This window comes from Amblyomma maculatum, chromosome 1 (assembly GCF_055883805.1).
Source record: "Amblyomma maculatum isolate TAMU_Amacu chromosome 1, ASM5588380v1, whole genome shotgun sequence".
Taxonomy (NCBI): Eukaryota; Metazoa; Arthropoda; class Arachnida; order Ixodida; family Ixodidae; genus Amblyomma; species Amblyomma maculatum.
The window spans coordinates 207844743-207871462 of record NC_139344.1 but is presented as its reverse complement, the minus strand read 5'-3'; positions in this window follow the sequence as shown (position 1 = coordinate 207871462).

The window sequence follows — 26720 nt, the reverse complement described above, 5'->3', positions numbered from 1 at the left end:
TTAAGTGAAAAAAGGGAGTGCCATGTATTAGTTGTTTTTTTTTTTCAATATTTTGTGAATATCATCTGCAAGTGCACTTGCAAGTGCACTTGCACTTGCAGATTTAAACTATAAAAAGTGTCCATCCCGAACATATAGTAGCCAAAATACGCTTGCGTAATAAATAGGAGTAAGAGTTCCTGATTTTATTTTTTTTTTTGCGAATTCCGGGCCCTTTTTTTTTTGTTTATGCACACATATACCTTCTTTTCGCTTATAGTATTTCCTGCGTATGATTTTTATATCTTTAGTTTTACAATCCTGTGTAAGATATATTTATTTATTCATTCGTTAAAGATGGGGCTACTCATGTAGCAGATATTGACGCAGAAGTAATAATATATGAGAGGCGGTTCGCGCTTAAGCAAGATATAATGTAGCATGTATAAACGTGTTTGAGAGAAATACTTGCGTCAGGAGAATGGTATATTTAGCTATATAACATAAGGTTATTATGTTGTTTCTTGTATAGAGCAGAACATTAGGATGCTCGGATGCTGAAATCAGTCACGGAAGCCAGAACATAAATGTTGCGTGCATTTTTATGCATTTTTGTGTTCGTGGTTGCGCTCTGCGATTATTAAAGTTTTATGCGACCTTATATGCCGTGAACACAAAACTACCTAGCCAAGCCATGGCCCAAAACCGATGATACCACCTGTTTTTATACAGCACCCAGCGGCACGTAGCTAACTTCTGATCAGTATTAGGCGCGTCTGAGCTCCCAGATTTTTGTATGCATCTAAACTCACAACTACGATGCAAAACTGCTGAAAAATGTAAATAATTGGAATGAACATGTTGCTTCCAGCTGTCTTTTAGCTCTAACTATAGTATTTACTATGCCATTTCCCCTACGAGGCTCTCCTGCTTATATAAGAGCATGTTTAAGTGCTGCTTCGTGACCAACAAATTTCTTGGGTCCATTGATGCGTAAATGCAGCCTGATTCATTGCGGTCTTTCATATACTTGTGCATGCATTTATTATTGCACCTCCCGATTTCTTGCGCACAGCAATAGAGGGTTTACAAAAGTAAGTCTGGCAACCATGAGCGGCACGCTGATCCGGCGCTGGCAGCCATATTTTGTTCGCTCCATCCTATAGTGAACTAGAATACTACTCCATCCCTTCGCTTTGGTTCGCTTGGTGTCCGTCCGTCAGCGCCCGCCGTTCTGTCCGCGCTTTTCATGTTGTAACCTAGTGTGCTGTATGGACCTCTCTTCTGTCCCTGGCGGTGTCTGTTAGCGAAGCCAAGAAGCGTATTTTGACAGCCGAGGCGTAGCGGTTACAAACTGCTCTACGAGTCGTGCATGGGCCCCTCGTTGATCCGCGCAGCATCATCCGTATCCAGGTATCCAGAGTTTTGTAATGTGCAGATTTTTTTTTGTCTGTGTGTCTGCTATTCGCTTTTACGACTATGAGAGACGATCGCGAGTTTGCTTGGTTTGCGCATCACCGTCGCTCATCCAACTGCTACCAGTGGAATACTTGTTGGCGAAATGAGCGGGGATGCAATTTGTTTTGAGATGAAAGAATCGTGCGTAATTTGACGTAAGTCGGAATGACGCTTAGCACTTTCCTGCCTATGCCGTTGACGCATGCAGTTATTGGCACGGGTGTCGGAAATAATCGGGGGCTGCGTAAGAAAAAAAGAAAAATGTGTCATGGCAATTTATGCTTCCAGTGAGTGAAGATTGATTGGTGTGCAATAGGCGATGATGAGATAATAAAATATTTGTAATTAATTGACCAATTGATGAAATAAAGCAACAAAAAAATTAGGAATTGAGGGTTTAAAGGTGACAAAATGCTCAGAAGGAAAAACCAGTACTTGGTGATGCTAATGAAGAATATTTAGAATGTGTAATAGATTAATTGAAATAATTGAATGTGTTCAAAGGTGTCAAATTGCTCAGAATGGAAAGGGGATTGTTGCTGACCCTGAGTATTGGTGTATAAAAATATAAAACATTAAATAAAATAAAAACAAATAATCGAAATATTAAATAAATAAAAGCTAAAAATTCAAAAACGGAAGAAAGAAAAAGTGTGTGCGTGTGTGTGAAAGAGAGAGACGCTATCGCGTCATACCCTTATCGGCGGAGCTTAAGTGTCCCCTAATGTTTTATAACAGTATTATATAATATAAATCTGACTTTATGAACACAGCCAGTTGCACCAAGCACTGACACTTCGCAGTAATGTGAGTTGACATTTCAAAATTCTTTTCGTTTCAGTCGAGTTCCTCTTCCTCCGAGCTCCTCGAAGCTTCCCATGACAGCACTTTCATATGAGGTTAAGGCTTCAAATGTCTGCTATCTGACAGAGGGAATAAACAAGAAATCGGCATATTTACAAAATCAACTGAATTTTAGGTGGCTGTCAATTAACGAACCATCAGGCGACTCGATAAAACGCACAAAAGTGAAAAGCAAACTTCTTTATCGGCCGCACTAGCAGGTATGAAGGCACAGAATGCAAACCTGAGCTGCGCGCTCTGGACGCGGACCGGACTTCGCATGCATTATCACGTGATAACATCTTTCGAAACGGGCTGGACGTGAGCATATTACAACACACTAGTGGGATGTCATCTTCTCCTGCTTTACTAGACGCCGCGGGTATAGCAGCCGCTTTTGCAGCGTGAAACACGCACCTCGGGCGCACCAAGCACTACCATTTCGTACGACTGTGAAAAGTAGTTTCGGTAATCATGCCCTTGTCTTAAATCAAATACACAATGGTAAATGCAACCTACCTACAAAAGGTTTCAAAGAACGTATTTGAACTATAGCGTTCGGTATACATGTATTGCTCCTTCTCCCGTGTCCTCCATCGAAGCTAAGCTTATCCTTCAAGTTAACAAGGCTCCATAGCACGCAAAACAACCTTGCTGTTTTTGGTGATAGTACGTTCTGTGAGCTAGCTCCCAGTCAGAGGGACGTGCAGTAATGCTTTACATGATGCAAGTGACACTTATAAAACCGATTAGGATTGCAAACGAGCGGTCGCATACACGCGTATACCTTGTTTCCGTGCGCATCTATACGACGGTGCGCTTGCTGCAGAAGGGTACGCAGCAACATGCTGGCATCATTCCGAATAGAGCTTGGTGCTAGCAGCGACTGCTATGATGTTAAAAAAATGAAACAATCGCTTGTGATCATTCTAATGCACCTTGCGGTTTAAGCACGAGTTCCACGAAGGCGCAGGTTGACAGCGTACTCGATGGGAGGCGCGGGCGGACTGAACAAAACATGGCCGCCGCGCACAGTTTCTGTCTCTTTCACTAGATGGCGCTAACTTTTGTAAAGCCTCTATTGGTGGATGTTCAAATGCATGTGAAGCTCCTTATTCAAGCCGCATGGAAATCGAGGAATATGAGGTAAAAAATGTGCCCGATTTGAATAGTTAATCAAATACGCAGTAGGTGCGTAGCACCGCTTATCCCCGTTACACCTTTCATGCATTACCACACACATCTGCGATTTACACTCTCTCCAATATCTTCCCTCAGATCACGCAAGAGGTGGCCAGCAGTCACTAAAGCCGCGTTCAGCGTAAAATGCGCAACGTACGCAGCAAGCGTGGGCGTAAATGTAGGAGGACCCGCGACTTTTACGACTATTACAGATACGTCTGTTACGCGCGACCAATGCGCACAGCCGTTTCGGTTTTCCTTTTCCGGTCACGGGGCTTCCGGTCCTTTCAGATTTCGCGCGCAAACCACTAGTAGGCGGCATCATCCAACGCTCCTACTCTGCTGCAGTGTCTCGACTAGCCGGTGTTGTGTTGTGTCGGTGATTGTGTCTGTGCCGGTGATTGTGTCTGCCCGCAGCTTGATCATGTGCAGTGCGGAATATTTGCTGTGGAATTATCAGCCTCTCATAAAAAAAGTTCGGCAGAGGCCGGCTCTCTACTACGAGTAGCTGAAATCGCGCAGAGAGAAGTGCAAAACGATGCCTGGCTGCAAATTGCCGGTGCGCTGAGTCAAAGTAGTAAGTGGTTTATCAATCCGTTTTTTCATGTGCGAACAAGCTCTCAACAAGCAAATGTTTTCTCTAGTTTAGAAAAGTGAGGTTATGGAAGCGGGGGATGCTCGCTTCATCCCCGTGCATTCTCGCAGCCCATCGACTCCGTTGACAAGTGAGGAAACAGTTGGCCTGCAGCGAAAGGCCGATGCGGGGCGACGTTGCGGTCGGCCGCAGAACGAAGCTGGTGCGGACTCGTCGAAGTTTGAAAGAAGCTCACCGTAAAATAGAAAAAGAAAACAGCATTTTCTGAGGGGGGGACGAGGTTCCGCGGACGTCTCCGTGTCTGCCGCGCGCCCCGGCTCATTGTTTGATGTCAGTAGTACGGCCTTTGAGTCACCGCCCCGGCCCGTCTCCAAGATCGCTCCGGGGCACTGGTAAAATCGCAAGCAGGGATGCAGGCGGACCGTACGCCTGTTTTGGTGCGAGAGAGTGCGATCACGGGACACCGAGCAGGAGTGCGCAGTGCGTCGACAGTGAGAGCGGGCGCGTGAAATGTGCGAAGGAGTGAGCGGTGCGTCAACACGGTGAGCGGACGTTTGAAAACTGTGTGCGAACGTGCGTGTGTGAAACGAAGTGTATTTATAATCGAGTTGTTAATTGTTAATATACCCATTGTTCTTTTTCGTATTTTATTTGTGTGTCCAGTCTTTTCTTTCACATCTCATTTTGAGCTTGAAGAGCTCAGACCTCCGCTATCAGCCGCTTGCTAACCAGCGCCATGTTGAGAGCGCTGATTGGCCGGTCGTAAAGAACGCATCTTACCGAACGGCCCAGTGTGAACATGCGCGGTCGCAAGCTACGTAAACGGGAGTTCCAGCCACTATGCGCACTGCGATAAATACGATACTTACGACGGATGCGCACGTAGTCTGAACGCGGCTTAAGCGCAAAAAACGTAATGTGTCTGTTCAGACTGGTGTCGCATTGAGCGTAAGATGCGTAACGTCCGCACCCAGCGTGGGCGTAAATGTTGGAGGACCCGCGACTTTTACGACTAGCACAGATAGGTCTGTTACGCGCGACCAATGCGCACAGCCGTTTCGGTTTTCCTTTTCCGGTCACGGGGCTTCCGGTCCTCCTGGATTTCGCGCGCAAATCCTTGTAGGCGACATCATCCAACGCTCCTACTCTGCTGCAGTGTCTCGACTCGCCGGTGTTATTGGTGTTGTGTCGGTGACTGTGTCTGTCCGCAGCTTGATCATGTGCAGTGCGGAATCTTCGCTGTGGAATTATCAGCCTGTCATAAAAAAAAAAGTTTGGCAGAGGCCGGCTCTCTACTACCAGTAGCTGAAATTGCACAGAGAGAAGTGCAAAGCGATGCCTGGCTGCAAATTGCCAGCGCGCTGAGTCAAAGTAGTAAGTGGTTTATCAATCCGTTTTTTGTTTTTGTTTTTTCATGTGCGAACAAGCTCTCAACGAGCAAATGTTTCCTCTAGTTTAGAAAAGTGAGGTTATGGAGGCGGGGGAAGCCCGCTTAATCCCCGTGCATTCTCGCAGCCCATCGACTCCGTTGACAAGCGAGGAAACAGTTGGCCTGCAGCGAAAGGCCGATGCGGGGCGACTTTGCGGTCGGGCAGTAGAACGGAGCTGGTGCGGACTCGTCGAAGTTTGAAAAAAGCTCACCGTAAAATAGAAAAAGAAAACAGCATTTTCTGAGGGGGGACGATGTTCCGCGGACATTTCCGTGTCTGCCGCGCGCCCCGGCTCATTGTTTGATGTCAGTAGTACGGCCTTTGAGTCACCGCCCCGGCCCGTCTCCAAGATCGCTCCGGGGCACTGATAAAATCGCAAGCAGGGATGCAGGCGCCTGTTTTGGTGCGCCAAAACGCCTTTTTTGGTGCGAGAGAGTGCGATCACTGGACACCGAGAAGGAGTGCGCGGTACGTCGGCAATGAGAGCGGACACGTGAAGAAATGTGCGGAGTGAGTGGTGCGTCAGCACGGTGTGTGGACGTTTGAAAACTGTGTGCGAACGTGCGTGTGCGAAACAAAGTGTATTTGTAATCGAGTGGTTAATTTTTAATATACCCATTATTCTTTTTTGTATTTTATTTGTGTGTCCAGTCTTTTCTTTCACATCTGATTATGAGTTTGAAGAGCCCAGACCTCCGCTATCAGCCGCTCGCTAACCGGCGCCATGTTGAGAGCAATGATTGGCTGGTCGTAAAGAACGCATCTTACCGAACGGCCCAGTGTGAACATGCGCGGTCGCAAGCTACGTAAACGGGAGTTTCAGCCGCTATGCGCACTGCGATAAATACGATACTTACGGCGGATGCGCATGTAGTGTGAACGCGGCTTAAGACAAACAGCGCCGACGGTTGCGCTTCCAAAATACACATCACACAAACCTAAGGCCCAAACATTCCGATCGCTGCCCTTGGTCGGTTGCACACGGGCGGCGGTTTCAAAGAGCAGTATGTCCAGGCGTCTTCCCGAGAAGATACCGACAGCAGCTCCCTCTGCCGCACGTTCTCCCCAGCCCGTTTCGCCGCGATTTATGGCCTCCGCGCCCTTTCCCCTCAAACCGAGAGACAGCAGTTAGCGCCGAACCCAGAACCACTGCGCTTACGCTGTGCTTTTTAACTTCTCTGGTTTGCCTCCTTCACGACACGACACGGTCGAAGCGCGACTTTTCTGAGAATCGGAACAGACCAAACCGACAGCATCTCCCGTTTTCATGTGTTCCTATACCACTCTCGAAGAGCGGCCGCCTGCGCTACCATCATAAATAAACTCGCGTCAAACTGCCACTTGACCTTGGTCACTCCTTCGGAATCCCCCCCGTGACAGTGGACCCGCGGTGAACACTTCGTTTCTGGGAGAAGCCCGCAAACTTCACTGTCGATTTATGGGCCTCCGGCTTTTCGGTTCTGCCTTCGTAACAGTTGTACTTCAGCCCGTCGAGCACGGCGAACCTGCGCCGCAGTGCCAGATGGCCCGGCTTCATCCACTGCGACACGAAGCAAACGTACACACGCTTGTGCAACAACGCCACGTCCGCAACTACGGTCGCTCCACCCCCTCAGTGTTAAGTCGCGTGATGCGGGCGTCGCCACTCTCCCTTCCTCCTCTTCAAGTTCATGGAGAGATGAATGGGCAGCAAGAGAGAGCGGCTTCTACTACAGCTCTGCGGCCGCTCCACCTCCTCAATGCTGAGCTGCGAGACGCGCGCGTAGCCACCTTCTCTTTCTCCACTTCAAGTTCTCGAAGAGAGAGAGAGAGTGAGCGGCTTCGGACAGACATCGGCGAAATCCGTGATGCGGTAGTAGTGCTACGCACTAAAAATTATTTGAAGCATTGTATTGGTGGACTGTGTGTACAATGTTGGGCAGTCCGGTTTAAATTTTCCACGTAATTTATAACAGGCGAGGGCGAATCGTTCAAGAATTTATTTAGAAACCAAGACACCCCTAGCTACAAATTTGTAAGCAGTGGTACGTTTTCTGGATTCGTGTTTTCAAGTCTCGAGGCTTTGTGCCTGCAATGAAGGTTTCATAATATTAGATTAAAGATATTGAAAGCGGAGGTTTCTTAGTAATTTAGTTGAAAAAAAAGCATAATATTGGCATGCGAAGTTTGAATAGGGTCAAACAGGCAGCTTATATTAATTTGAAATACTTTCAGCACTTATAACCCATAAGGAATTACTGTAAAGCACTAATATTTTGCTATAAGAGAGAACTGAATGAGTGTTGAGGGGGAGCCTCATTTAATTCGCAAGCCAGCGTTTCGACAAGGGGACTTCTTCGTCTGCGCCCACACAGAGAAGTCCCTTTGTCAAAACGTTGGCTTTTTTTACGACCTGAAGACAATGCTTGTTCAGTTCTATCATCCTGTGTAACCATTTTCCGCTCGTTCTAATTTGTTGTTCAATGTTTTTCAAATTTGGCTCGAGACATTCCTTCGGAATATCTCGTCGTAAATTGCATATGGGGAAATGCAGAATGGTCACCTATTTCCTACGTCCTCGGGCGAGCGTTTGGAGTGAGTGAAGGCTGAGATTTGGGCCATTGTTCTATCTTGTGTGACTCATGGTGGAATGGTAGAGCGAATGCAGCGGTGCATAAAACGACATAGAGGGCACACTGATGACTGTTTGAAAAAGCTGTCAATGTATGAAATAATTTGGAACTGGCCGTTATTCGATCCTCAGTGAGGACCATAAACTCATGTTGCTTATGAAGTGGATACAGAAATAGTAAGCTTCCCACAACCTCTCAGGGCTTATATGCTTCTTGCTGGCTTCTAGATATTTAATGGAGAGGGAAAAGTTTTAGCATCCATGTTTGGGTTGCGAGTTCAGAAGATTAGTGTTCAAATGATCTCTTGGCACCCGGTGTGGCAAGGGAAGTTTTGCAGTAAAACATGCACTGAGGCCAAGGAGCAAAGAAAGCACATGAGAAAGGTGTTTCAAAGGAGGCCTCATGGTGAATTATGCACTGCTTTGTTCCTGCGAGGAAAGGAACTTATAACATTTTTTTTTCAAAGAACGTTTTTATAGTACTATGTTGCTTTTAATATTTTGACGAATTCTTAAAATTGTGTTTCCTTCTAGGTTACTTTTGCCGAACATTCAATGTCAACGACTCGAAGGTGAAGGCCAGCCACAATGCTGGCGAACGGGAAATTTTCTGTATGTCTCTTTTATTTCTAACAAAAAAAGAATTTGTTTTTCTTTTTTCTTGACAGCATGACATGGCTGTCATATCTTTGTATAAAAGCTACGCACAGAATAAACAGTAAAACCTCTTTTGTGTGTACATTTGTATATTGCATGATCCAAACGACATCTGTGAGTTGTGCTGAGGTGCATACATGCCATTATTGAGCAACAGCTGCCTTCTAATGTTGTCATGAAAGTACAAGGCATTGTGGATGTGGTATACATTGCCAGGAAAAATGCAATCTGGAAACGTTCGCAGTTTTTATATTTTAGTGCTGTCCTTCAAAGTTCATTTATCTCCCTTTCTGCAGCTCAATACATGCACATAGAAATTGACCATAACCTATAGCTATGCACTGGTGTAGAGAGCATTAAATATTTTCTATATATTTAATAGGATTAAAAATGAAGCTTCAACATTTTTACATGTGTCCATAGACACTCTGCGCATCTCAAGCTTCTTTATAGACATGTCATGTTTAGAGATCTATTCTCTCAAGTGCAATGTCTCACTACTTTTCTAGGCCCATTTCATTTATATGGCACCCATGAAGATTACCTGCATTTTATCAATTTCCAAGGATCACATAGAACATTTTCAATGCTAATTCGTTATCACATATGCCTACACCATAACAAATTAGCATTTAAAATGTTCTGTGACCCTCGGAAATTGATAACTTACAGGTAATGTATGTGCCATAGAAATGAAATAGACCTAGAAAAGTAGTCAGACACTGCACATGAGAGAATAGATATCTAAATGTGAAATATTTTTATATTCAAGTTTGAGATGAATAGACTGTCTATACTCAGTCCATAGACAAGTCTACTGATTTCATAGACATTTGTTCATAGACAATCTATAGACATGAGTCTACTAAAAGTAAAAAGCCGTAAATCTATCGATTATCTATAGACGGTCTATAGACCAATGTCTATTGGCATAATAGACACTCTATAAACAGTCTATAAACGGTTTATAAAGTCTATAAATAGACATTTGTCTATAGATAATCTATAGACAAATGGCTAATAGTTGTCCAAGAAAGGATGCCTATAGACTATACTCAGTCTATCAGTATTGTCTATAGACAAAAATCTAAGAGAAGTGTATGGCCATAAATCTATAGATTGTCCATAGACCAGTCTAAAGGGCTGGTCTATAGATTGTCTACAGGCCTTATTGCCAAAAGTCTATAGACTGTCTATGGACTGTCCAAAGCAATTTTTGTAAGGGGCGCGGGCACCGCAGCGGCTGTCAGCAAAAGCTCCCGTATGGGTCGGCATTTCACAAGCAGCATTCACTTTTTAAATTCCTTTTTCGAAGGCCTATTATAACAAGAAAAACAAATTTTAGCATGCTTTTTTGACAATGGCGCAAGGGGTCCGTCGTATCGCTGGTGCGGACGGTTTGTGCGGAAGGCACGGCCGGCGCGGCTGGCGCGGCGGTGTTTACGGCAGGGAGGTCAGTGCTGCCATCAGACGATGGCGGCTGTCCGGCCGAAGGTGAATGCCTGGGCAAGAACTAAATCGCGATTCACTACTGTCTCTGTTCTGTTCTTAGAAACGTGCCGAGTGCACTTATTGGGAGTCATGCCGGTCTTTTAACAAGGCAAGCGCAAACACAGTACAATGTATCGGCAGCTTGTCGGCGTCGGCGGCACAGCAGCAGACGACGGGGTGGCTGGTATCGCTCTGTGACGTCAACAAGCATTTCAACATGGCTATCGCTGTCGGCGGGAGGAGCGTCGCGGTGTCAACTTCAGTCACTAATTTCGTAATTAGGAATGAGTCAAGGGCGCTCAAATTTCGGAAATAGAATAATAAGGTCCAGTATTGTCTGCCGAAAGAAAAAGCCGTGGTATTAGTGCTCTGCGGATAGCGCCTGTAAATAAATTCCAAGCAGGGTGCTCTCTCTTCATTCCAGCATTTTAACAAGAAAAAAATGTGGATTAGTAAACGGTACTTAACATTACTGGTCTTTGTTCGGTGCGCCTCTTTCTCTGTAACGACTGTAGGCCTCTTTTCCAGCCCGCAGTGACCGACACACACAATTCATCCGCGATAGAAAGTGGGTTTTGTTAGGTTAGTTAGGTTTTCCGTAATTACGTTTTGTCTGGTTAGTCAAATAAGAGGCTAACCGTCAGAACAAATTAAAAACGCAAGAACTTTATGGTCTCTGGATCTTATATCGCTAAATAATAAGGAAGACAAAGAAAGGCTAGACGTTGGACCAAGCTATTAAATTCACATTTCACTCGGTGGAGGTCCACCTGAGGTTCCCTGTACCGATCTCGCCCTGGAACTTCGGAGCAGAATGTTGACTGCCTCAATGGCGGAGCCGACCTCATTGCACCCGGCTCCGCCCGTCACCTGCGCCCTTCGTCAACGGGACCCCGCTAATTTCAGTGGAAGCAGCGATGACGACGTCGACGATTGGCTGCCCGCTTACGAACAAGTCAGCCGTCACAATAACTGGGACGACAATCGTAAGCTCAACAATGTTATCTTTTACTTGAGCGACGTAGCTAATCTGTGGTTTCGAAACCACGAGTCGGACATAACCACCTGGAGTAACTTCAAGACCAAATTTTCCGAGGTCTTTGGCCGCCCCGCGGTCCGCAAACTACGCGCGAAACAGCGCCTTCGGTCGCGAGCGCAGCTGACCGATGAAACGTTCACCAGTTACATTGAGGACATTGTTGATTTGTGTCGCCGCGTTAACCCGAGCATGACCGAGGCCGATTATAACGGGAATCGACAATGGCGCCTTAATATGCTCATCACCAAGGGCCCCACTATGTTCAAGGAAATCTAAGACCTCTGCCAGAGCTATGACCAGCTCCGCAAGGAGCGTGTTTCGATTCGCCGCACTCCTGACGCTTCGCTCGCTGGACTAGCCGCGGAGAGAGATTCATCTAGCCTCTCCGAAGACATCAAGGCCTTTGTACGTGCGGAGGTCGCGCGACAACTCTGCAGCCATATGTTAAGGCGTCACCGACTAACTGGCCTTGCTCCAGAACTTCGCTGTGCAATCTAGCGACATGACTCAGAAGTCGTCCCTAATTCTGGTCCTCAACCAGCTCCAGTCGCACCCTCACTGCCGTTCTCTGCGCCTACAATTCCATCTTCCAGCGTTGCGCCACTGAGTTGCGCTCCAGCATTCGCGACGACTCCTGCTCAGGTACTGCTTCACACGTATGCCAAAGTCGCTTCAAGTCCGTCTCCTGCGCCGGCATATGTCTATGCTTTGCCTCCTGTGCGTTCGGCACCAACAGCGTTTGCTACCCCTTTGCCTCAGACATCATCTCCATGGCGCACTTCAGACAACAGGCCTATTTGCTATCACTGCGGCATCCCTGGGCAAACTACACGCTACTGCCGGCGCCGCTTATCTATGGACTTTGCTGCATGGCCTGCGCCACCTTATTTGCCCCCCCCCCCCCCAGTTCCCTGTCCCATCGGGTCCTCCAGCAGCACCCCCTGATCATCCGGACTTCCTCTCTCGTCGTTCGCCTTCACCACGTCGTCGCTCCATTTCCCCAATGCACCGACGACCCGCTACACAGCACCTTCAAAATACTCTAGAAAGTGTTGCCTGGGCGGCTTGCAGGGCGCGTTTTTTTTTTTCTTTTACTTCATCCTTAGTACAAAAAGCTTTTCTGGGGCGGGTTACAGAGGCTCCCTTGCATATATTTGCTGCAGAAAATATTTCACACTAGGCTATAGGCTTATCTGTGAAAACACCCTGACGCTCTTTTCTCGTGCACTTCGTCTACTTAATCCATAAAAAACGACGCTGACCAACCTTATTACGTCTTCTCGCTTGATGCGAGGGCAGGCGGAGACAATGAGTTCATTTCCGAGGGCCTAGAATATGCTAGCACTGCAAGTAATTATTCTGCAACGGTTCGCCGCGTCGATGATCGAGGGGACGTCGTTCATATAAAAGCACATACAGCGAACTTCTCTTCGATTTTCACCTAGCGTAGTCGTCAAAAATAGTGCACGGGGAGACTTCGCGCCTGCACATTAATTAGTGTCACTGGAAAAACTACCATTCCTGAGATATGCCCCCTTTGTTTACCCTATCGTTTTACAAAATGGGGGAGGGCTCCCTGACTGTGGGTGTATCTCAAGCGATAAAGCTGGCGTGGCCACAGTCTGGTCAACAACTCTTGGAGGTCAGATGCAACCAGCATACCTTTTGATCTGTAGAATAACTGCCTTGGGATAGTTTCAGTGTGGCGCACTGCACACGTTCAAAATCGTATGCAATAGGTAACTTAAGAATTAAGTTTCCATAACACAGGTGTTCACCTCTGATACGAAACGTTTTGGCTTATCTCTTGTCTCTTGGAACGATCTCCGATCGTTCCTTTTAAAGGAGTATATAGACACATAATTTTTGGGTTCGTGTTTTATACTTTGTAATGACGCCTAAGACATTACTGTATACGGATCACCACGTCGTATTTGCCTGTGACTGCTGAATGATTTATAATCCAATTTCTTTTCTCACTTGTTTCGGTTTCGGTTTCAACAGTCGAGGGGTAGCTGTGACGTCACAGTCAAGTCTAAGTCACACGAGGGATGAAAATACAGCGATATAATCATTTCTGTGTAGTTGGAATTCCCCACAAAAACTGGAATCACTACAAGTGAAGAAGCAGCGATTATATAGATGTTCTTTCATGCCGCGCGTCAAGACTTGATTGTGACATCACAGCCATCTCTCGACTGCTGAAACCGAAACAAGAAAAAAATTTTCAATGATAAATTATTTAGCGGTCGTAGGCGAAAACTGCGTGCGGATCGATATGCAGGAATGGCTTATGCATAATTAACAAAAAGAAAAATTCCACCAAAATTTGGTGTCTATAGTCCTTTAAAGTCGGTTTTCCCCCTTGGTAGTAACTCTAGCTATCACGAGACGGCGCCAGTGTAGACAGCGTTAACATTAACTATCGAGAGATGGCGCCAGCTGATGATGATGATGATGATGATGATGCTCAGGGTCATAAACTTTGAAACGGGTTGGCACCAGAACTGGTGCGCAGGTTAAAAGTGAAAGGAAAAGAAAAAAAAAGAACAAACAAGCAAAAGAAAGAGTACTGGGTAAAGAGAAGCACGAGCAGGATGATGATGCCACACCCTCCCAGGTGGAGTTCGGCGTAGGGTAGCCGGCTCCACACTACACTCCTACACCACGCCGCACCCCATTCATCCACTCAGTCGCCTGTTTGTCACTGCCACTGGACTTGAACTGCTTGCTGCGGTGGCGAAGGTGGGCGCCGAGCGTGGGCAAAAACGCAGCGACTGCGGCAAAGTGGCGGTCTCCAGCGGCGGCATTGGGAGGCTCGTGCACTGTTGCAGGATGTGCGTCATCGTTTCACGTTCCTTGCCACAATCTCCAGGGATAGGGCAAAATATTACAAGTAGAGAAGCCTGGGATACCTTGCTGCGAAGCGCGGACCCTGCGATCCAGCACAGCACCGTCCATCTGGCGGAAGAGGCCGCAAGAAGCCAAGGGCTACCTACCAGCCTCTAATCCGCGGGCGCACGACTCCCCGTTTCCGATGGAATTAAAAGTTGTACAACCAACCAACCAATCCTTGCCGCACACCCTACACAACATGCACTGCACTGACTGGTCGTACTTGTTGCGGTACTATAGGGTCCGGAGAGCACCTGCCCGTGCCTCAAAGAGGAGGCTGCTGCCGACAGCACCCGATGTAGCTGATAGACTGCTTGTGCTGCACGTATTCTGTGAGGTAGGATTTCTCCTTGGCATCTGAGAGCCACATGGCTTCCTCGGCTACCGCTACTCGACACCACACCTCAACTCTCCATCGCGAGGAGGTGTCTGCTACCTTAGGCTCTTTGAATAACCCGTATTTCCGCTCCAGGTTGTAGATCCGGCGAGTCCAGGAGGTGCGGATGCATGTTGCGGCCATGTAATCGAAGACGCGGCGTGCCCACCTGTCGCGATGCAAGAAACGGAGACGGACGTGGTAGGCTAGCTTGCTAGAGGCCTCTCGGGCCTCGAAGCACGACCAGCCCATACCTCCCCGCACAGCCTCGTTGGCGACTCGGCCATGGCATCTAAGCACAACACGTCCAACCTCACGCTGTCGACGCTCCAAATAGTCGCACGTGCCAGCCGAGATGCAGATCACCGCGTTCGCAAACGTCAGCAAGGGCACATGGACCAACTTCCATAACTCCCGCACCATGTGGTAACGATTACATACCCACAAGCTCCTGCGCAGGAGGATGTACTGGGCCCGGATGGCGGTCTGTCAGAGGTTGAGCTCGTGCAGGCTGTAGATGTCTGGTTGTGTGCAGAGCAGCACGCCGAGACATCTATATTCAGTGCAGACGCTCAGTCTCACTCCGCCAAGGGTCAGGTCGACTTCGCCCTCACCAGTACCTGCAGTTGGACCACGGCCGACTTTTTGGCGCTGAACCTAAGCACAAGTGCCACCCCTGGCTTTATCAGTGCGCACGCGGGAAAGTTGGGTCTTCACGCATGGGAAATTTGACGCGAGTGGACGTATCCCTGCTATCCTTTCGGCACTCCGCAGTCGCAGGCGAGGCTAAGCTTCGCGGGACGTTTTTTTTTTTAATTGGTTCGCAGGAAGGGAAAGGCGCAGTATCTATCACACTTGCTATATGGGCACCTGAACCGCGCTGTAAGGGAAGGGAGGAAGGTGGGAGTAAAAGTGGAAAGAGAGAAAGGGGAACCATAGTGGAGGGTTACGGAGTAATTTCGGCCACCTGGGGATCTTTAACGTGCGCTGAGATCGCACAGCACACGGACGCAACCTCGTTTCCCGCTTGCCCGTCCTGTCCGGCCTCACAGTTTATCGCCTGCCCCAGCGTGGGCGAGCATTCGCCCGTAACCTCGCTGGTGAATCGGACGACCTAGATTCATTAGCGCGTGTTACTGCTAGCTGGTGTTGTCACTGCAGCAATAAATGCCTATTTGTTGTCAGCATGTGTTGTCCCTTTCTTCCCAAGAGCTCACGTCGACCCTCAGTGGTCGACGTGAGCTCGTTAGCGCACACGATCACTGGGTGGGGTCGGCGGTTTTGACTGTTAGCTGCGACCACGTGGCTGCGACTGAGCGGGGTTATCCCCGTATTATAACCTCACACTCTGTGCCCACTGCTCGGAGCTGCTCGGCGTAATCAATGCAAGAAAAACAAAAATAAAAGGTGACCGAGGGCATGCAGTAAAGATGTTTTCTACAAGAATCAGAGTAGTGAGCGTGCCTATAGTGTAAAATCAATAGCGGCCCAAAGTATCTAAACTATATTTGAAGTTAATGCACTTAGTTCTCCGTCCCAACACACACTTGGCTCATAACAGCGATCCCTTGTACGCTAAGGCCCCAATACAGTCCGACGTAACGCACGCGCGCGCGCACGTCGGCCTCCGCGACGTTACGTCGGCGAAAAACCAAACTCCAACGTTACGGCGTGATGGACGTAGCGAGCGCGAGCCGACGCGCATCTCGCCGACCGCGTCCGACGCGTCAGCCACGCATCCCAGCATTCCTCACGCGCAGTGAAGATGGCAGCTTGCTATGTAGACAGCGACCGCGCGCGCGTTTCAGACACTGTTGCAGAAAAGCTGCTAGAAGGCATTCGGGCGCAGCCCTGCGCCTATGATACCAAGCGGATTGACTACAGAGACATTTAGAGGGGAAAAAAATGCCTGGGATGCAAACTGTCAGCAGTGTGGCCGGGCCCAGCTGAGTTCTTCACTGCAGTACGTGTGACATACCCGTTTTAATGTAGTGCTCTAGAAGGTCTATTCAAACTTGCGACTCGCGAAGGACGCGCGACCGGCAGTCGCATGCGACCAGAGAGCAACCGATGTTCACATTTGCGAATGCGACTTGCGGGTTGCTTTCCACATCGTGTCTACTTTGACTGTTCACCACATAGAATAAAGCTAACTTACGTTCACGTCAGCTGAGCTGCTGATTGGTTTAACGGTTTGCGACCAGCAGTCGCGCAGCTGGAAATCGAGCAGTGCCCGAACGGCCCACGACTGTCGCTTTTCGACCGATGCGATCATTTGCGACAGTCGCTTTTCGACCGATGCGACCATTTGCGACAGTCGCTTTTCGACCAAAACGGTCGCGCGACCTCCGCGAGTCGCAAGTGTGAACGGGCATTAACGATGGTGTTGTTTCACTTATCTGCAGTACATTCAGTGGAAGAATACCAGTAACTGCGGAAGCGGCTTCGCACAGAGTTGTGACCGGTACACGCCTGAATCAAAGGCCGTACTCGATTTGGCCACACGGAACGTCAGCGGCTCAACAACCAGGGAATTTGAGAAATTGATTGAACTCTACAGGAACTGCGGCTGACCGATAAAGTGATCCTCATTACTGTGTAATCTCTAACTCTTCTGTAATCGTACAGACACTTAAATTATGATGCGGGCTCAGGCCGTTGCTGGGCTGGACTTCACGGCTGGCTGTAAATGCTTTGTGCCATTTGAACATACGCGACATTTTGAACATTCGTAGTAAACACATCACATTATTGCCTTGATCACAAAGTAATTGGTGCCTCGATAGGCATGCCAGTTCCTCCCTGCAGGTGCCCTGTCGTCTGCTCGAAAATGCACACCGAAAACGTACCAGCCCTCGAAGGCGTCTTGTGCGCATGCGCGCCGCGGCACCGTGCACGCCAGCCGCGCCAGACTGTACAGGCGGCAGTTTTTTGACGCGCCCGTCAAGACCGACGTCGCCGGCTCTTTAATGTTTTTTCCATGTGACACTGCGGGAGGGAACGCGGAGGCGTCGTGAACTTGGGGGTGGTGTTGGCGGCAGAATAGGCACCGCATGTCGGAAATTATCGGGGGCTGCGTAAAAAAAAATTGTAATTTGTGGTTCTAGTGATTGATGACTGATTGCGGCGCGATAGGCGATGACGAGTTAATGAAATCATTGCAATTAATTGATGAATTAAAGAAATGAAAACAATAGAAAAATAAGGTTAAAGGTGTCAAAATGCCAGAATGAAAAGCTAATGCTTGATGATGCTAATTTAAAAAATTTAGAGTGTGTAATTCATCCGTTATTGGACATAATTGAAGAAAAAAATTAAAAATACATTCAAATCTGTCAAGCTGCTCAGAATACAAAGGCCAATGTTTGCTGAGGCGAAGTGCCGGTGTATAAGAAAAATATTCGAGGATACTTTGGCGACTAAAGTGATGAAAGGTGTAACAAACTGCCTCACCTATTATACAGCGGAAGTTGTGGGAGCTTTTGCCTCAGATATAGAGCGAAATTCACAGGACCCCGTCGCTCCTCTGGGCAAGATTCAACCTGCCAGCAGGGGCAGCGACCGCCTGTCCTTGACGCGGGCTCTCCGTCCAAGCAGAGTGTATAAAACGTATAAAATAAGCGGAACGCCCGTGCCAGTGCGCCTGGGGAGATTCAGACTTGCGGCCACTCTCGCGGAGCTCCGGATAAGTGTATTGTGTTTCTCGGGCCCGCGATCGACGCATCGTTCTCTGCACCTGTACGACCACCGCTACCGAGCAACCCAGCCTTCGACGCCTCAGCAAACAAGAAAGCCGTAAGAAATTCGCCACAGTCAATCGAACATTATTATTCTTCGCTTTGTTAAACTTTAACCTGACTTCGTAATATTTTTTTCGCTGTGTTTTCTATGTGACTTTCGCCATACTTATTACATCTGGAATGCTTGCTTTATCATCTTTATAGTCTTTTTTTATCGCAGCGAATTTTGTTCATTGTCGGGTTTTTCCTCTTGTCATTTAATTCTTCGTCTTTTATCAATATCTTGTCGTGGCGCTGTATTTTTTTGTCATTGTACTCTGTTATTATGCAGTGTAATTCGGACTACTATTTATAAACATTCAATTGTTTGTAAAAGAAAGTGACCTATTTGAACTTATTCCTCAATCACAAACCGACACACGTGCTTCACGGGTTGACCGGCCTAACTTTTAAATGTGTTCTCAAACCTCATAGAGTGACGACGGGTAACCCTAAAGGGGATCCCGCGCCTCTTCTGACCGTAAAGGCGGGGGTTTGTGACAAAAGGCTAAAGCCTAAGGGCTGCATTCGGCTACGCGACTGTTGCGCATGTAGCTACGAATGCTACTTCGAGTAAAGCGAGCGACTACTCTTTCATATTCTGCGAGTGCATTTATGCTCCCAGTTGTATCTTCGCAGTCGTTCTGTTTACTGTTGTGCGGTAGATTTTACCGGGTGCGCGCCAGTAATTAATAATTATTTAATTACACATGTGGCACTAATTAAAATAATTAACAAATCGTTAATTAAAATTGCACAATTAACCATCAGTCCATTGGTTAATTAACCATTATTTAGTAATTAATTAGGTAATAATGAATCACCATTAATTGGTAATTAATCACTGATTGACACATGGCCATATAAGGCACGCATTTGTGCATACTGTGGTGGGGCTCGGTGATTGGTCGAGACCTCCATGACGTCATCCCATCTCGACCAACCAGAGCCGCCGCAAAAGCGTGACATTTTGCTGACGAAAACGATGAGGCAATAAAGGCTTTCACCTTAATAAAAATAAGAAAGTGAGATGTTAAAAATTACAAGGGTTCAGCGCTGCTGAACCAAATATTGAGCGAAAGCATTAGCTGCGGGTGACCGAGCGTTCTTCTTTTTTTCTTCTTCCTCAGCCTACATATAAAGCCCCGCTTTAACCAAGCCGTATGAACGTGCCTTAGTGGCCTATAGGGGTAACGTGAATGTCAGGGTCCTAGCAGACTGATTCTGACATAGCTGTCCCATGTGAAACGAGAGACCCAAGTTGGCAGCTCCTGTCGACCGCTTGGGTTGGTAACCCAGCTCTCACTCTAGTGTCACGTGGGTAAGACGTGGCTACCAGCCGCGCTACGCTGAAGGCTCGAAACCTAGAGTAGTATTGCTCTCGCAATAAAAATAATGACGCGCAAAAACAACGTGCGTGTGAACCGCTATCGCGTCATATCCTTAACGGCGAACCTTAAGTGTCCACCCTAATCCTTTTTATGAAATTGAGCGCTGCGACTTGATAAAGAAATATGAGCATATGGACTCAAAGTCGACCATTTCGGCAATAGCCAAGAGGATTTTAACGGCAAGTATATATGCGCTGACCAGGCGACAAGAAAGCGCCTCCAGAAAGTGACCTACGCGGGTGTTGCTTTCCAAGGCAGCAGGCTTTCTTCGAGCCCCCTAATTTTCTCGAATTCATCTCTGGTTACGGCTTACTGCATCGGGTTCCGGTAAAAACGTTCCCGGGGTAAAAAGTCCCCATTTGCGAAGTGGGAAAAAATGTCCCCTAATGGGTGCAAAACCTATCATAACGTCCAGTATATACTCTTCGCCCGGCTTATCAGGGGTGAATCTTTTTAATTCCACCAAAATTTGCCGATTTTAGCTTACAACTTTTATAGTTTTATTGCGAAAGCAATACTACTCTAGGTTTCAAGCCTTCAGCGTAGCGCGGCGGTAGCCACGTACGTCTTACCCACGTGACGCTGTGACGTCACACCCCACGTGACACTAGGGTGAGACGTGATCTTTTTTTCTCGGGGCCGTATCCGAACCACCGAACTATTTCGTGGGCGCGGACGAAGACGACGAGACAGCAAAGCCATGCACGACGAAGTCACTGCGCGTGAAGTGCGAGTACTACTCGAAGGTGAATGCTCTGACGACGTCGATAATGCTGACCTGCCACTGGTTTCCGTGAGCGAAAGTCTATTGGCAGCATGGGCCTTACAATAACTGGTCGCTAGGTGCCGCCATATTGCTCGCTGGACTGCATATTGCGCTTGGTGCTAGCACGGTCGAAGCCGCAGTGGAACCGGTTTTTCAGCAGTTCTTAGAGGAGGCGTTTCAAAAATCTCCCTCGCCCGTCAAAAGGCTGTGGTGGGGTGTTCATTGAAAAAGCAGGCGCACATAACTGTAATAAATTGATTTAACTTGACCTTATTTTCGGCAGTAATACTGGAAATGTCCTTGCTACGAGCTTCTGATACAACGAACGCAATCAGCATGAGTGGGCTCGACATCATTCATCGCAACCAGCCGGTTTTAACGGCAACAGTTAAATATTCGCTTAGCGTGGAGTCACAAATTGTCAACCGCAAATTTGTCGAGCTCGATTCGTGCTGAGGCGACGATATGAACGGCTCATCACAACTGGCATACGGCATATGGGGTTTAACGGCCCAAATTTAAGCGACAAATGGGCTTTGAAGGATACCGTAGCAGTGCACCCAAAGAAATAATTTCAACGACCAATCACCACGTGACAATACTAACCTTTCATACTAATGGTTCACGACTGTGTGCCATTTCGATCGCACAAAGCTGACGTTACTGACCCAACCTTTACCCAGAGGCCGCCTGTGTTCCGGCAATTAATGTCGACGCATGGACTGTGCTAATTTGACTTGTATGCTCCTCTCCCGCTCTCCCACAACAAGTTCGGTGACACTTTTCCAGCGTATTCCGAAGGCTCTAGCGAATCACTCGATCTTTGAAGTGTTCCATTCTACTTTCAAACAGGGCTATAGAGGGAGTATTCACTAACACGCCGTGTGCAGTGCATTATGGGTAATTGTGGCGCAGTCGGCCATTTTTGTGTCCACCGAAAGAACAGGGCGAACGTACGTACCAAGTGATGTCGTTCGCGCGCGTGGTTCCGCAAGCAGTGGCTTCCGCAGCTATTGTTTATTGAGCTGCCGTAGACTGCAATAGTCGTACACAGTGCAAGCAACGGAAGCTGAAGAGCTGAGCGAACGGCATCGGCTTTTTTAAGGTTCCGAAAGTACGCACGAACCACTCCGCCTGAACGAACAACTCACTGAGATGCGACGTCACGTATTGCTGGCACGGCTGAACCGCGAAATCATGTAAAATGCGAAATCAGTGCCGAAAATGGGCTGGGCTGGAATCATCCGGATGTTCCCTGGCAGCCAGCTGTTGCCACGATCCGGGCACGGCTGCTCTTCCCGCACTCGCAAGCCATATTCCGGGCAAAAGAACAGCTCGGCAACGTGGACATGCATCACAATGTCTAGCCATGCGCATGCACTGCGTCGACAATACCTCCTCGTCGTGTTTTGCAGCAATTCAAGCCATGGGAGGGCCAGATAAGCTCTGTGTGCGGCAAACCGGCCTCATTCGATCAGAAGAAGGGGGATGTTCGCATCGTCTGTGTCGTCTGTGCAGAGTTGTTTTGCGGACGGTTTGAAGAGGTTTATAAACTTATCGTAAATAATAACTACCGAAACCTAGTTTAATCAAACTGCACTGTATTTGAAGAGTTTTGTTGCAAAAAATCACTTCGAGTCTGCAATGCGACGAGGTGGCGCCATCGGGGCAATCGCTGTAGCTTCTTTTGCTTCGTTGCCGTCACAGCTAATGATGCATACATCCGACTCCTTCTGAACGAATGAGGAAAGTACACCTAACAAGTTTGTTATAAAAAATACTGGCTACGAAATGTCATTTCTATTCTAAATTTGAGCTACAAGGACTTAGAAGTTCAGCTGGGATAAGCATTGTACGGTACGTGTTATTGCGCAATGTGCGCAAAGCGCGAGTTTGTCTGCTTCAAACGCGGCTCTTTAACTAGCCGCTTGTAACGTAGTTGTGTCCTTCGAGTGGTCTATAACCTTTCGGTTTCTTATGACGAAGCTCGTCCGTAGCACAAAAAACTCATGGATGTCGCGCATATTTATGCGCGGTCACAGGTCGACGCTTACTGTGCAGTTACGCATCAACTGCAAACAGGTCGGTGCCACAGTTCCTTTTTTTTTTTTTTGATGCACCGGTCTCTGTCCACATCGTGCACACTTTTCAGATAATTCGAATTGTCGCCCATGATGTCGACTTAGTTTTCATTACACCAGTGCTGGCATATGAGGCAGAATGACAGAGAAAACGAACTCACACGAGCAGCTAAGCCACTGACCGTACTAATCGGAAGAGAACGCAAAGATGACGTCGGCTGCCTACTGACGTGAGCTTTGACGTGACGTGAATACTTCCTATATAGTCGTTCGTGAACTAGTTACGGAAGTGTAGGCTGATAAAATAATCCTAGATCCCTGAATCCGATTTTGAAATGCTTTACACAACCTATGGCTATAGAGAGATTTAGTTTAATCCGCGATCTGCCACCGTGACCCTCTACCGCGCGTGAGCAGGGCACACAAGCTGATTGGCCTCGACATGGCAGGTCTATGTGCCGACATCTATCGTGGGCTTTACCGATGATGATGATGATGATGATGATGATGATGATTTGTGACATCGGGTGGGCTCAGTAATGTGCCCTAGCCGGGTGTAATAAACTGAAAAGGTACGAGAAGAGCAAAAAGTAAGAGAAATGAAAGAGGATAGGATAGAGATGCTATAGACACTATCAGCGTCTAACTATTGTCCACCATACGAAGCCGGGCTTTCGTCGTGCGGATGGCGCCACTGTGATGTCCTCGTTCGGCCGATTCAAAACCCAGTGCGCGAGGTAGCGTGGTGTCCTCTGTCGGCTGGGGCGATAGTTTTGCGCAACGGAAAATGATGTGCTCCGCCGTCTCGTCTGCACTCCCACATGCCCTGCACATCGCCGCCTGCGCTTCTGGGGAGGGGTCAAATCGACGGCGGTAGGTCAAAGTGCGGAGTGCTCCCGCCCGTGCCTCGAACAGGAGCGTGCTACCGACGTTGTTGTCGTAGAGCGGCTCCGTCGATACTGCTTCTTTGTGTTCTAGGTACAGTGCCAGTGTCGTCTTCTCCTGTACTGAAGCAATCCACATGATATTCTCCGCTTGGCGTACTAGCGTCCGTATGGCAGTTTTGCATTCGGCGTCGTCCGCTGTACCGTTCGACCAGAAGCCGGATTTCCGGCGCAGGGACTGACACGGGTACACCACTGCGTGCGGATGCCCTTTAGGTGCACATAGCGAAACACCATCCGTGCCCAGCGAATGTCCCTCATGGTCCGTAGGCGTGCCTCATATGCGATTTTGCTGTGGGCTTCACGGGCTTCAAAGGTCGACCATCCCATGTCGCCCTAAATTGCCTCAACAGCAACTCAACCGTGACAGCCAAGCGCTATCACGGCCGGTCTCGAGGGAGAGAGCGCTTCTCTTCTCTTACGGCCTCTCCAATGGGGTCTGTTTCCACCGCCCGCCGTGCCTCGGGGGGGGGGTCGCCACCGCCCCACTGCTGCTCCTCCGCTACAGCCGTTCACGCGCAAGGGAAACGCGCGCTCGCTTTCAGCTTCGCCCGCGTCAGTTGCAACCGGCAGGTCCTGACATTTCGCCCCTTATGGTTTATACAAAGCCGTCATCAACATCGAAGATTTATCGTGTACGAGGAATAAAATACAGTCAACAATCCGCTCACGCGCTCGCTCCTTCGTCAGAGCGGCCGTGCACGGTCGAATGAAGCTTCGGGTACACTTCAACATTTTTTACCCCTAAGTTTTATACAAAAATACATTTACCAGGCTTGCAATTTGCCTTTGAATGTTTTAAGCAGGTGTAGCGCGACCTGACGTGAGTGTGCATGGTGAACTGTTGGGGGGAGATTCTGTCAACCGCTACCGTCTTCGTTTAGATCAGAAGAGGCACCGGCAAAAATTCATGGCGCGTATCAGATTCAGAGTAAAGAACAAAAATTTACTCATATAGTAAAAATTTCACTTGTCTAGCGGAGTGGGCTGTTCTAGCTTCGTTCAAAACATCGTCGGTTGAAAGACCGAAGATGTATATGTAGTCTCGCGAATGCTTTTAATCAAGGAAATGGGCATAAAATGTTAAGCAGAATCGAAAAGAGCGGCAAACAATAAAAAATTGTCCTTCAAAGTTACACATTGCACTATATATTCATCAATTCATCAAAATGCGACCTGTGTCTAGAAAATTCAGGCTCAAAATCGTCCTGCACGGCTTGTGCACATAAGAAGTTGGCCTCTCGGTCTTCTCTGTCCCTTTCCTGGAATAATTAATTGAGAACAAGATTTCTGACAAATTTTTCAAATATCAAAGAATTGGGCCTAATAACATAGCTGTTGTCAATTCCTTTCGGGCAACTCAGTGTTGAGTTCTGAAATGCTGACTTCGAGAACATCTGTGTGTAGTAGGTTCACGGCAGCTTTTTCGAAAAAAAAAAAGCTTGTCCAATAGGGCAACAAGCTCTGGTTTCGGATAATGCAGTCCACTAGAACATTGTCCTCGTAGAAGAGCGTACTACATGGGGCTGCTTCTTTCACTAGTTCTAAGAAGAATAGCGCAAGCGTCGCACGCGAAGTTGATTAACTAAACGATATATCCAGCGACGTAAGGTGAACCGGAATATGTGACAGTGGGAAATGGGATGGTAGGAGATGCCATCACTTCCTTCAGTGCTTTGATTTTGCTCTCAGATGAAACGTCCGTCTTGACAATGTAGTCATGTGCCGCTGGCTGTTACGGCCCTCGCATCTAGCATATGTCATTCCCTTCCGCACATTAACCTTACTTTCCCGAAGAGAGCCTCAATAGGTCGCTATATAAGGCTTGAAATGAGTCTTCAGTGAGAGGGTCCTTCTTTAACGCTTTAGAAGTTTCTTGCATACTTTCGATATAACAGGTGAACTCATTTGTAAGTCACTGCATCGAGTATTACCTTCATCATTTATTGGCCTTTTTTTACCACTTCGAGCACAAGTGGTGTCATGAATATCAAACCATTTTTTGTTTTCATAATAAGCATAATATCATGTAAAAATTTCATTAAAACTGGTTATTTGGAAAATTAAAATAATGTTTATAATACCACACATTGCCTAATATATGAATTGTAATAACATTTAAAACTCAACCCTACAACGTTTACTTTGACTTTATACTGATACTTTATATCATGCAAGCATTAATATACATTACATTTTTGTGAAATTATTTTCATCTTCAGTGCTACATGAATGGTTTCGCATCTAGCGCTGAAAGACGGTTTTGCTGTTGAAGACGAGTTGCTGTCATGTTAGCCTTGAAGAAGCGTCGATGTGATCACTGCTCATTCAGTTTTCTTTTTGTTCCTATTCTTGTACAGGCTTGGGGAAAATTCGGATTAAAATGGAGAAAAGTAGCTACCTTGATTTTTATAGCGCTGAAGAAAAACCACAGGAAGAGAGACACAAAAGGACAGAAGTGCGCTTCTGTCCTTTTGTGTCTTTCTTCCTGTGGTGTTTCTTCAGCGCTGTAAATATCTAGATCATGTACCAACTAACCCGTCAAAAAGTCCTGCTGAAGTAGCTACCATGCCGCAATGTATGCCATGTTTGTCGAACGTTTGCTGGACGACAGTGTTTTTTTATATCCGTTCACGTGTGGTACGTTGACGACATGCCGCTGCAGCATCTACCTTCTGTGCTCTTTAATTTCGGTGCTGCACTCACCACGAAACCGACGAAACTAGCGAGCGACAGCGCGAAACCAGGCAAAAGCCACCCGCCGCCGCTGAAGCAGACGCGGAGCGAACAGTGAGCAGCTCGCGCCCCATGCGGTGGCGGAGAGCGTAACTCAAGGAGAAAAGTTCCCATTGTTCCCGCGGCGATTGAGAAGGCCGTAAGAAAGAGTGCGCGCTCTTAGACCAGCCGTGGCGCTATCCCATAGAGTTCCTTACACTAACTAGAGGGAAAACTGAGGGCGCTGCACTTCAGCCACCATGGGCGCGCTAAGAATCATGGGCCGGTGTGCTACTTGTTGCGGGACAGTCGGGTTTTCTCGGGTACGTGGAGTGGCGTTACTGCAATTTTTTTTTGTTATCATCATCATCTGAAGGTGCGTACATAGACCGCGAAAGCCATAGTAGCGAAGGCGCAAAAGCAGACGTCGCCAATAAATGGTTTTTGTTTCCCGAAATGCCACTAAAAACTTCCTTAAGTGATTGCAC